The sequence below is a fragment of the Apis mellifera genome, linkage group LG1, assembly GCF_003254395.2.
Source record: "Apis mellifera strain DH4 linkage group LG1, Amel_HAv3.1, whole genome shotgun sequence".
In the NCBI taxonomy this organism is placed as follows: domain Eukaryota; kingdom Metazoa; phylum Arthropoda; class Insecta; order Hymenoptera; family Apidae; genus Apis; species Apis mellifera.
In genome coordinates this window covers 8,816,842-8,829,939 of record NC_037638.1, presented here as the reverse complement: position 1 = coordinate 8,829,939, position 13,098 = coordinate 8,816,842, and the positions used below count along the sequence as shown (strand labels likewise).

Here is a 13,098-nt window from a genome sequence, read left to right as displayed (position 1 = left end):
TTTTTGTTGAAACTTTTGATGGAATCGGTTTTCTAAGTTTTCTACGATAATTATCGCGATTACGTGTAAATTATTAATCGATCGCATTATCGTTCGACGCTTCCTCGACATCGACGCGGCGTGATTCGGCGGGCCGATTTTCTTTTCGATTGGAAAATTTTTTTGAGGAAAACGATCGTTGCGTTCTACTTTTAATTTCAATTTGTCACGATTTTTGTTGAAACTTTTGATGGAATCGGTTTTCTAAGTTTTCTACGACAATTGTCGCGATTACGTGTAAATTATTAATCGATCGCATTATCGTTCGACGCACGCGGTGATTCAGTGGGCCGATTTTCTTTTCGATTGGAAAATTTTTTTGAGGAGAACGATACATTGTTGCGCTCCACTTTTAATTCTCTCGATCCAATTGGTCACGATTTTTGTTAAAATTTTTGATAGAATCGGTTTTCTAAGTTTTCTACATCGTAATTAATCGTAAGATTTATAATGATTCGATGAAAATCGAGGATACTTCGAAGAGTTGTTTAAAGAGGAACACATGCAATATTTAAATATTTCAAGAATTGGCGAGAGTCAGAGAGAATAATCGTAATAATTATCCATTTCATCGATAGTGTATCCCATTCTTTCGAGCCTCCCTTTCACACTCGTGCCGCCCCCCATTGTTCTGAAAATCCATTTCGAAGAATCGCGGCCAAGCTATCGATGTCAATTAACCGGCGAGGCTCGTTCGTTGATTAAAGTCATCCGTCTAGGTAATTAGTGATTAATTGAAGGATCGTCCCTTAAAGCAGCGTGGCAACGCTCCTCCTCTTCCTCCTCGTCATCGCTAATTGGGTGTAATTAGCGCGCTGTTGCCCACTCGATTCCTTCGATAAGCGATCGTTTCAACTTTTGACAGGCGGATCGAACGAATTTCTATTCAAAGATCGTAAATCAAGCATCTGGATGGAAAATCCGCGGCCGGATCGCGCATCGAACTCTCTGAACTGCGTGGACGACGATTGTATCTTTTACCTCTTCCTTTGTTTCGTTTGAAAATTCGTCAAGAGAAAGTGAAACGAATTTTTGAAAATGAATTTTTTCAATATCTTGACCGAATTCATCTTGACTTGGAGTCAAGTCAACAAGAGAACTTTCACGATCCCTTTTCTAAAGTACTTCTCTCCAATTATCGTTCCTTCTCGAACGATTTGTTCCTCGAGAGATTTAAATTCTTATCAAAACTGTGTCAAAACGTCTAGCGTATAAATAATTTGCTCCTCCACCTGTGCTTCTCTCTCCCTGTGAAGGAACAGAAACCAAAAAAAAAAAAAAAAGAAGGAGAGAAAAAAAAAGGAAAGATTGAAATTCCGACCTCGACTTCGAAACAACCTCGAAGACCCGGCAATCTAACAGCGGGAGTCGCCTCGTGACTTTGTCTCCCGCTGTTCCCGCTCCGCGTTTTCAGCAACGTTTCCAGCAATAAGAGTCGAGGCACGTTCGTTCTGGTCATAAAGAGTGGCAAACGTTCGAAAGAAAAGCATCGTCCGATGGTGAATCTCTGATCACCGGAACGTTCGTTCAATTTAGTTAGCCGAAGCAAGCTCGAAGGGCGGGCGATAATTTCTTCGAGGCGAAAAGTATGGCCGATTTAATTGCGAAAGGTATACAGTGGTTGAACGAGGCTGAATAACATCATCAGGAATTATTACGTTACACTGATTCATAATAATAATAACAATAACAATAACAATAATAATAATAATAATAGAGGAACAAGAGGAACGTGTTAATTACTAATTAATTGTTCAATTTTGAATTCAAAGTTCAGTTTTCTCACTGCTTTTGAATGGTTAATATTCTCTGGGGGATATATTCGATGTTCTCGAACGTCCAATTTTTTTTTTTTTTTATTTAAAACGCGTACACTTTGATCGTTAACTCGTCAGACAGCATTATGCCTCGACGAAGCGCAAAGACTACGCTTTTCTTTCATTGAAAAGAATCGTAAAAAAAGAAAGAAAGAATGTGATTTCCATCTAGAGATTTGCATCGGAAGTCGAGCATCACGAAAGTCCTTTTTGTTCGATAGATCATTGAAATGGTGGCGAGGGGTGCACTATGAATAGGGGAGGTCTAAACAGCATGGCTTCTTTTTCCATCGACATGGATCATCGTGACACGCACGGTACCGGCTCACGTTTTGACGTAGATGTATTTGTTTAACGTTTCATCGTGGCCGTCGTTTCTCCCGTCTCTCGTGGGCTAAGTGCATTCAACCTTCGGTCGATAATGGATGTCTGCGGCGTAGACGCGTGGAATGAAGTTTTGACTTTGCATAAACAAGAGTTGGAGAGAGGAGGGCGGATGGAGTTGTTGCGAAGGGAAGATATTATTGTTGCAGTTCTACTTTCATTACGTGGAACAGATGCATAAACTTTGGAACATCTCCGCCTCGAATAAAGCGTAACCAAGAAAGGAACCTTTTCCTCTGTCAATATTTGGATATCAGAGTGCTTGCTTTCCTTTTGTCAAGATTATACGTCTTCCACTTAAGAAAATTATTAAGATCAACTTTAAGGCTTCGAAATTAGGATTTTATTCGTTAGAAATATTATCAATGGTGCTATAATATAATTTTGAGAGTAGCGTGATAGCCAAACACGCTAAGCTTATATATTTCTTTTATAACAAATTCAAATTTCTATATCGTTACCCAAGTAAAATAGACTCAAACAGAACAAGCATGTATTATATAGATTCATCGATTTAACATACCAATTGTACTCTCAATCCTTAAAGTTTCAAACTATAAAATATAGCATAATGATAATTTGATTGAATTCCATTGAGAAGAGTAAAATGGGACAAACACAGCAACAAATTTCTGTTACAAAATCGATCTTTACTTTCAAGACGGGCGAATCTCCTTGATTATGGAAAAAAATTTTCGTGGCCGACCAACTTCGTTAGAAATAAACTACGAAAAATAACGAACGGAATGGATTTGGGGCAATTTTTTTTTTTTTTTTTCCCTTCTCGATCGAGGCCACACGCGCTCAGAAGAGAGAGAGAGAGAGAGAGAGTCCTCGCATACATAATTCATGGAAAGACTTGCGGCGGAGTTGGTTGACATAACCGCGGCGTAACGCGTCGTAATGCGTCATAATGTATAATAATGCATCGTAGCCGGGAGCGTAATGCATGAAAATGGTCCTGCCGCGAGTGGCTTTCTTTATTTCATCGCCGCCATTAAACGCGCCCGTGATTTCCTGCTGGCACGGTGTAATCTAATTTCGCGGCTTGCTCGCGCAATTATTGCCCAACCCCCTCGCTCCCCCCCTCGCGCCGCGAGAAGGTTCGCGCGATACGTCGCTTTAATGGCCATTATTAGAACCGTGGTGAACACGTTTCTGAAACTTCCTACGTGTAATTGTCGAAACTCGATCGTGGAATCGCTACTGTTATCGGTTTTTCCAGGGTTGGAAGGGTTGATGGCCGGTGGAGAAATGGCACTTGAAGGTATCAGGTGTACGATTATTACCGTTGTGATTGCCTTTCTTTATTTTTCGTTTTATTGGTCTCGAAGTTGTGCAAAGTGAAAACTATTTCTTTCCTATTTTTATTTATTTAATCCTTGTATCGATTGTATTCTTTCTTAAACTTATGGAATAGAAATTTAAACGCATCGTTTCGATCCTCGAATTCATTGAATTCGAACTAGCAAAGAGGATGAATTTACATAATAATTAAAAAATTGTCAATGTTAATTAACATTCGTATATACACGTAATTCCGTTTACGTTTCTCTCTGATGATCGGGATAAGACGAAACGAAAGATGCGTCGTTTCAAGTTCCATTTCGAATTTTCCAAGAAGAACACGAAGAAGCATAAAAATTCGTGTATTTTCCGACCGATTTCAATTTTTATTCAATTCCGGCCATACTCTGTGGAATATAGAGTGGCATCATTTCCGTCCAGAGTATAAATTCGATCTTGACAGAGTGGAATGTGAAGCGCGGAGTCGGTACGGCCATTAATGTTTTCTCGTTTCGCGAAACAACGCTTGGCGTCGTTGCTCGTTAAACATGCTAATACACGGAAACTTAGCGTAAAGTATGGTTATTAGGGTCGTCCAGATTATAGCGGGGAAGCGGAACGACGTGGAGAGACGGAATAGGGAGAATAATATATATCGAGCTGTTTTCTCTCTCTCTCTCTCTCTCTCCCTTCCCCTTCGTTCTCCTCCTCGACAAATAGCTTAGAATAATTTAAACGTCCAACGGATACAGATGTACAAATGTTTATATTTCGAGAGACAGAGGTGGTCAAATATAGGTGGAAAGTACAATATTGAACGATCAAACGGAGATTTCCAGAACTCGCGTGATTTCAAATTGAGAAGGAAACACGGGGGGGGTTTGTCTCTCGCGATTTGTTGTCGAACGCGAATGATTAACAGGGAAAATAACAGCAATTTGTATTGTATTTGGGCGGAGTTTATTCCGATAATTATTTGGCGAAATTGGGACGGGCAAATCTGGCCTCGAAATCGTGCCCTAGTCGTGTTTTCGTTTCGCAGCATTCGTTGCGGAAACAACGTTATAGAATGGCACAAAGGAAATGGAGCGAACACCGGTTTACATTGGCGTAGTATGTAATCGTGTGTGATTGGAGGTAAAAGTGGATGGCACGCGAATTGGCTCATTTTTCGATCTTAAATTTAACCCAAACCTAGATCCAAACTCAATTAAATTTCTGAAGGTTGATAGCATCAAATATTTTGCAAAAAATCGGATGGAGATTAAATTCGATACAAATGACCTGGAGATGATCGATATTTCAACCATTGTAATCAAATCGCTCGTAGCTTAAATAATTAACAAAAGCTACGTCACCATGATCATTTTTTTTCTTCCATATTTGAAAACATACGCTTCCTAAACCTCATCCTCGATCAAATCGTTTATTTATTAACAGACACGATGCACGCTACGATATAATTTATAGCCCATGATCCAGCAAAATTGCAAGACGGACAATAGATTCGAGTGATATATGCTCGTCGATCAATTTTTCCGCGATACGAAAGATATGAAAGATAAGCGAATACGATGAGGATAAAGTGGATGATCGAGGAACAGAACGAATTCCATTTCGATTCGATGGTTGGATGCTTGGCGCGGTGCGAAGTCCACGCGGGCAAAAGGCCTGTTACTCGAGACCAGCGCGGTGTCCACGTGAGTGAGAAAACGCACATTGCGAACGTCAATGGGAGCACAGTGACGCAGAAGAAAAAGTAATCTGAGAAACAATACGGATGCGAACATACTACTGTGGCTGCAAAAAGTAGTATCTGTACATATCAGATTCTACATTTTTTTTTTTTTTTTTTTGATATTCCAACAATTTTTCTCTCAATTGTGATAAAAGTGAGAATTAATTAATTGTTAATGAATATAGCGGTACTTTTTGTTTTTTACGCTACACTTTTCGTTACTGTATACAATTCATGGCACAGTACAACTCGTCGCCTTTCTTGTCGATGTTGACACTTTATTCGAAATAATAATTTTTTCCAAATCGAATAACACACGTATAATTGCTATGTTGAGTGATTTTTTTTTCTTTTTCATCGTGTATGATTTATCGGTAAATTGTAAGAATCTGAATATTACGTTTAATCCCTTAAACGTTGTACGTTTCGTCCATGAGACAAATTAAGATTCTAAGGTTTCATTGGATTTTGCGTTTAAGGGTTAAATAATAAGTCCTGCAATGGCGCATAATGCATAATTTTGTATTACAATGATAGTGATACGGTATCGTTGTTAACACACGAGCAGAGAATAACATGGAATATGCATCGAAGATATTTTATCGACAGATTTTTCGGGCGAGATTATAGGGTAATAAACCGTGAATCGGCACCCGTCGCCCATCGTCATTTCGAAAATTCTAAATACAAATTTCTCTGCGCGAAATGTCATCGATTCGCAGAGGGACGATCATACTGTAGAGAAGATCCATGTGGTACAGTATTATAAAGACACATTCATACCGATATTTCCTTATAGATATTTCACGCTTGTTGATCCTCTTTGCGGAATCGAGAATCGGCGTCACTGTACTTTTATTTAATCTCTCTCTCTCTCTTTTTTTTTTTATCTAATTTCGCATCGTGCCTCGCGAGGACACTATCGCTATGACGTAAATGCTGGTCTGTCTTGGTGGATTCGAAATTCAACGGTCAGCAAGAAGCATTGTATTTTGAGAAACCGAGTTTCCAGTTTCTCTTATTAAAGAAATTGTTCACTGAAATCTGTAATTCTTTATTTCACGAGGCGCATACGCGAGAATATATAAAAGAATCGTTTCTGTTGTCGTCCTGTGACGAGATTTATAAAATTATTCGATTCGATCGAGTTATATCTTGCCTCATCAAACTTTATTATATTTTACGTATTTATCGTTTATATATCTTCTTATTTATCATAGAAGAAACAGAAAAATTCCTATATCACGGCAAGCATCGTCATCGTCATCGCGTCGATCCTCAGAATTCATCCTTTTTGCTTGGAATCGAAGCCTCGTGTCGCAGCGACAATTGGATCGGCAGCTCTAGCATCGCGCATTCTATTAATATGCCAGAAACGCGTGCTATAAATTCTATTTCAACCCCAACTCCCTTGAGACAATCCTTGAGAGGCAAGGACAATCGATCCGGTATCCCCGTGAGCCGCACGCGAGCCATCTATATACATATATATATATATATATATATATATATATATATATATATATATATATATATATATATATATATGTATTCACACGACATAACCGTGGATCGCCACTCTCGTTTTGAAATATTCACCTTTCCCTCGTCGATCGACCCTGTCTAATTCCTCCCTCGACCTCCTGCGACCACCCCTGTTGCTCTTTCACGGACTTCGATGCCGAGATTGGACTTTGAATTTTTATGGGACGCGCCGCCTACCCTCTTTCCCATTTCCTTCTCTCTCTCTCTCTTCTTTTTTATGGGGTGAATCGCGTGATATCGCGCGTTTGTCACTCGGAAATTGGCAATAGCGCGTGTGACGTTTTCGCGAAATGTGTGCGGGCGAATTGAATAGAAAGTTTTGTTCGAAACGTTTGTTGTAAGTGTATAGGAGCAAAGGGAAGGAATAAAGTGATTAAGTAAGTGACAGTTGTTTCAACGTATAATATATCTTTGGAAGCGGAATAAAAGTCCATCTAATTCTCGTAAATTATAATTCTTCTCGATTAATGAGAGTTCGTACGAGAGGAAATATTCGCGATAATATATCAAATATATCGATTCGAAGATTCAAAAGATTTCAAAAAAAAATTGTCAAAAATAATAATTTCCAATAACACTCCATAAATATTCCACTCCTTGTAAAATCTCTTGCAATGCACGTTTTTATAAAGCTTCGTAAAACTTATATATATATATCCAGCTTTCAATCATTTCATACGCATCGATACGTGGGATAGAATTTATTTCGAAAAACTTTAATCCTCCTTCGAGCGCGAAGGATTAAAATTTCTTCCACGCGGATACGATACAAAAAAATTCCCGCCCCCGATATATCTCTTCTTCTCCTCCATCAACAGCGATTTATCTCTCCTCGCGCGAAAGACAATTTCAAAAATGGTCAAATCCTCCTACCTGTCAATGAGCGGCGACAAAGGGACGCTCGGAAAATCGGTCGTGCGCGCGATAGAAACCGAATTACCGAATTGCCTTTGACAGAGTCCATTAGCAACGACCGGCACCGATTGGATCTACTCTGCGCTACCAATGACGTCAGAATATCCCATCCCTCCCTCGATCCCCCCATGCTCGTGTAGGCGAGCGTTTCGCGCGGCAACGGTTTACGCGGAACGTGGCCGTAATGCGGAAAGGCAGGAGGAACACGCGTGTCTGCACGCGTCGGGCGCGAAACGGACCTATTTATAGCGAGCCGGCACGAGGTTATAGCCGAGGTTGGGCTTCAATTAGCGAGAGTAACCGCAATTTGCTCTTAGTACTCGAGCAACCGGCCGTCCGCCGCTCAATGATAGCCCCGATCACGGCCAATTTGTTGATGAATTTTCGTATAATGGCCGGCCCCCTACGTTAATTACATAATGCCACGCTCAGGAGAACGGTGAACCTTGATGCCAGGGGGGGGTGATCACTTTTCGTCGGCCATGCGAGATCCGTTTAATTGCTCTTCGATTCGTTTGCGATAATATTGACGATTGCGATAAACCCGATGATTAAAATTGATTTTTAACAGCCGTAGCAGTTAATGTGGAAGATAAAAGTCACGAGAAGAGGGTAAGAATTCGCATTCAACAAAATTCGTATTCGGGAAATGGAGAAAAGCGTATGGCGTTTAACGTAGCGCAGGGATTATGAATGGGCGTCCGACCTATATTTTTTTCTTGGAAATTGTGTGCTATGTTTTTCCAGGAATCGCGTCTGCGGTTTGGAGTAGGTCAGAGACGAGGTGTGAGCGAGTGAGTCAAAGATAGAGATAGTAAACGATTTTTCTTTGCAGGACGATGTATTCCTGGAAGTATCGGGATAAAAATTATTTTAAAGATTCCACGCTTCCAATGATCTTTCATCTATCGATCGAGAATCATTATCTTGGAATTGATTGAATTTTATAAATTAAAAACAGATGAATATATATTTATTTCTTACATTGCTCGTACATTGATCTCATTAATAGTATAATGAAAACTGTAAATTGATGTTGGTCGAGGTAAGTTTCATCCTTATTTATTCGAATTTAATTATTGACTGATTACAAACCGTTTCTCCATCGATAAAAAATACAGGAAAGACGAGAGATAGAATAATCGAAACTTTATGGAATTTTGATTAATACGAGATAATAACGATATCGATCGCGTGACCCGCGTGGGCTCGAAAAGTTTTCGTTTTCCTTTCTTCTTTATTTTTTCTTGCAGGAAAAAAATGGGGAATAATGTTGAAGGGGTTTGCAAATACCGTCCTAATCGTTGGATCGTTATCGCGACATTCTTGCGCCCGCCGCCTTTAAATCCATATTTCCATTTGTTACACAGGACGTTAACTATTACAGATTAATTATGATTGCGCGGGACAAATGAAAAATGGACGAAGCGGAGATATAAATTCTCGATTGTGCACGCGAGCACGCGTGAGCCAAGTGACAGGAGAGGAGTGTAGGGTGTTTGTGCTGTATTGGCACAGCGGCACGGGGAAATATGAAACGGTTCAAGAGAGGAGCAGTGGCTAGTGTCCTCGGGGCTTAGGTGAAAATTGCGTGTTAACAGAGTTTCGTTTATTCGAAACGATGGGCGATCAAAAGATATCGCCATTACGGGAACGTCTTGCGTGTAAACACGTTCGAAATGAAATTGCCAATTAATCTGTAAACGTGCCAGCCCAATTAATCCTCGAAAACGAGGGCTGGCCTTTCGTTTCGCGATTATTCCGTGTGTCGCGAGACACTATTTAATCCGAATCGGTTTCGAGTTGCGCCCAATGACGGATAATTAATCTCGAAATTTAAATTAATCGCGTTGAGCCAATTTTTCTTGTGAAAAATTAATCATGCGCTTTCTTGAAAATTTCTTTATCGGACAGTTTGACATTTTTCCTTTCCTTAAATTAAAATTACCAATTACCGATTAACGATTTCGATCGACTTCGAGCGAAGTAAAGTTGGAAAAAGTAATCGCAACCTATCTCTTCCATCGGCTGACGTGTGTCGCCATAGAAACACGAGTCTCTCCCCGTTCCGGACACGAATTTCGTGAGAAAGAACGATCAGAGCTAGACGGGCGCCGGAATAGAAACCGATGTTATGAGCGGAATATTGAAGATCAGAAGGGACCACCCCCTCCCCTCGACTCGGCTTTGCCTTGCTAATTTTAACTCGATTTGAATTTCTTTGAACGAGTCGCGGTCCAAAGCCCGCCAAAACCGGTCGGTTCACTTTGACTACGAGACACACAACTCGCGTCTCTCCCCGGAATACGGAAACGGCGGCGGCCAACTTTAGCGACAACTCTTGTCGCCCTCGTTTCATCCCGGCTATCATATATTCGTTTCATCTTTATTCTCCTTCCAATTTTCGCGTCGTTCAAAGTTTTTGATTCGTTCGACTGGATGCGAACGAACGATCATCATCGATGGCATCGTAATGAAAATAACGCATACATCCGCGTATTATGCATATTATTCTAAACATTAATTTTTCATGCGAATTTCGACACGCAAGAATACATCTTCTTTAATTCTTCGAGCTTCGAATCTAAAAGTAGTCCGCGTAACTCGAGCCAATGCTCCTTTTCCAATTCGATGCTCGTAATTCAAGATATAGAATATAAGAAAAAGGAAAAACGGGATAGGAATCGATGTAGGAAAGGAGTGGTATAATTTGACCGAAATTCATCTTCAACTGGACGGAGGAAAAAAGAAAAGCTTGATGAGAATATTTTACCAAATTGCTCGTGCATCTCTGCGATAATACTTGTTCTTTATCGATCGAAGTTATCGAGTTATCCATGGAGAATCGTATTGGATGAAGAGAGAGAGAGAGAAAGATAGAGAGAAAATTCTCGCGTCCTCCAATGGCAATTTGCCGGATAGAGGCCGGTGTTGATCACGTGGCGCGTCTTCGAAGAGGGCGAATAAGAAGTCACGAGGCAAATCATTGTCACTTAGGGGTCGAGGAGGAGGATGTTGTTATGTTTCTCGTGATTTCATCATTAGGACGCCACTCAAACACTCAATTCATTAGCTCGTGTCGCGACTCGGTTTGACTCGGGCGCATCGCGCATCGCCGACTCGACGTCCAACAATGAAGAGAGAGAGAGAGAGAGAGAGAGAGAGATAGAGAGGGGGGAGGAAGGGGGTAAAGAGCGAGGTCAACGCCAATTCGAGCGAGTTGGCTGCGAAAAGGCAGAAAGAGAGGAGCACGCCTAGCACGCCCTGGCACTAACCTTTATCCGCTCCTGCTCTTTGTCTGTTTCCTGGCGCCACCCCCTGCAAGTGGAATTAATTTCGATCGTCGATCATTACCAGCCACCGACTGATTCACGAGGCCACGTGATCGAGGCCTCTCCTCAAGGGGTCAAACAGCAGCCTCGTTCAACTCGTTGCGCGCCGATCTTTTCGATTGTTGTTAGCTGTTGATTTCGAGGGCAGATGGCCGATACGATTCTGTCGAGAGTTCAAGAGATTTCTTACTTCTTCTCCATATTCCCTTAATTATCGACGTTTTGTTTCGATATTCTTCGATATTCCAAAAATAAGAAAGGAAAAACAGATACTTGGACTACGAGGATTCTCATTTTGGCGACACGATCTTGATCTCAATTCGATCTATACGTGTGATTCGTAAGTGTATGTATTCATAATTGGATTCCTGGATTTTCTCGAAGCGTACAAATGTATGATCTAATTTGACATCGCTTCTTTCTATATTCGAAATATATTTATACATTCGCATGATAAAACAAGCAGCCTGAAACAATTAATTCCTGCTGGGTTATAAATTCATTTAAAGCTAATATTATCAGTGGTTTTCGGGAGCAAGAATAGACCGCAAAGAAGGTTCGTTCGTTTAACGAGGAAAATTCGAGGCGAAAGAGCTCTTTGCACACAGAGCTTGATTCCCGGAAAGGGTGAGAGACAACGTCTTCGAGTATCTTCACTTTCTCCTCGGTCTGTTTGCCCGTAACCCGGTCGGTTTGCTCGAATTCCTCCCCGTTCGTTCCTCGCCCGGGGGGACAACACGGCCGCGAAAAATTAACGAGCTCGCGTGCACCGAAAAGATGGAAGGAGGAGCGCGTCTCTCTTCTTTTTCCACGATGGCGGTTAGATTTATGTTGACCCCGTGTCTCCTCTAATAAATATGCCGGAGGACTTTGCCGCGAGGACCCTTCTGGTATAACAGGAAGCGACGAAGAGGAGGTGGAGAGGAAATGGCGGCAAGTGCGTAAGCATTAACGGTGCGTGACGCTGGTGACACGCGATAAATGCAAATTCAGGGGTACCATTCCGTGAAAATGGTACCACGTGGCGGTGACTGACACTGATAGAAAAAAATGAGCCTTTGGAATCTCAATTTTCGAAATTTTTTCGATACCATGGGGATTCGAGTCATTTTGAATGACAGGTGAGAAGAATTCTTGAAAATTAAATCTTGTGATTCAAAGAAAGTATGTATTATATGTCACTTGAAACTGATAAGGAATCGTTACAGATTAGACTGATTTCATCTAGAGGCAATTTTCAAGCATCGAAAAGCTGTCGAGGCTTACGAAGATTTCCAAGATTTTTTAAATTGATAAGATTAGAATTTTTCGTCGTGGAATATTTATTCGAATTCCATCCAGGACCTCGAGGATACGAGAAGGGCACGAAGAAACAATATGGATCTTTGGCATGGAATACATCTTTGATACGTTCCAATTCTTGTTCCGCTTTGGTCTCGTTCGAGATATATACGGCGTAATACGATGTTTCGTGACGTGCACCATTCACGCAACTATACGCGCCATTGCGCCCATTGATCGGAAGTGGAATGACGCGGTGTTTGTCAGACGTTATCCCTCGGAATTTGATTACAGTGCTAGATCGAGAAATTAAATTCTTTCACTTCGACACACAGGAAGGAGAGCAAATTTAGAATTAATTGCTTAGAAATTATATAAAATTCTTCCTAGCCTATCAATTTACCTTCTAACGTTTGTTTCTATTTAAAATTTTCCATCTTTTCATTAAAAGATTCGTAAATTTAAATTTGATTCAAACTGAGATTTTATTAGTATTTTTGTTAATTTTAAACCAAAATTAGTTTAGCTTACTTGGAAATTAATAACTGGCATTCCTGTTAAAGTTATCAAGTCGTGAATATATATCGATAAACATTAAGAAAAGAGGATATATAGGAATTTCATTTGCCACGTAGCAAACATCGTGATTACGACGCCACGAGACGTGAACGCGGCACGTTGTCAAATATGCCGATCGATGGGCGTGATCAAGGGAATATCCGGCTGGATTCCGAGGATTTCCCGTTGCGACGAAACGATT

At 40.7% G+C, this 13,098-nt stretch overlaps 1 protein-coding gene across 1 annotated transcript in view; it reads left to right on the top strand.

Annotated features, from left to right (window-relative positions):
• LOC410732 (3-phosphoinositide-dependent protein kinase 1) overlaps window positions 1-13,098 on the top strand; it is a 468,203-nt gene that overhangs the window by 173,200 nt on the left and 281,905 nt on the right. The window lies entirely within an intron of this gene.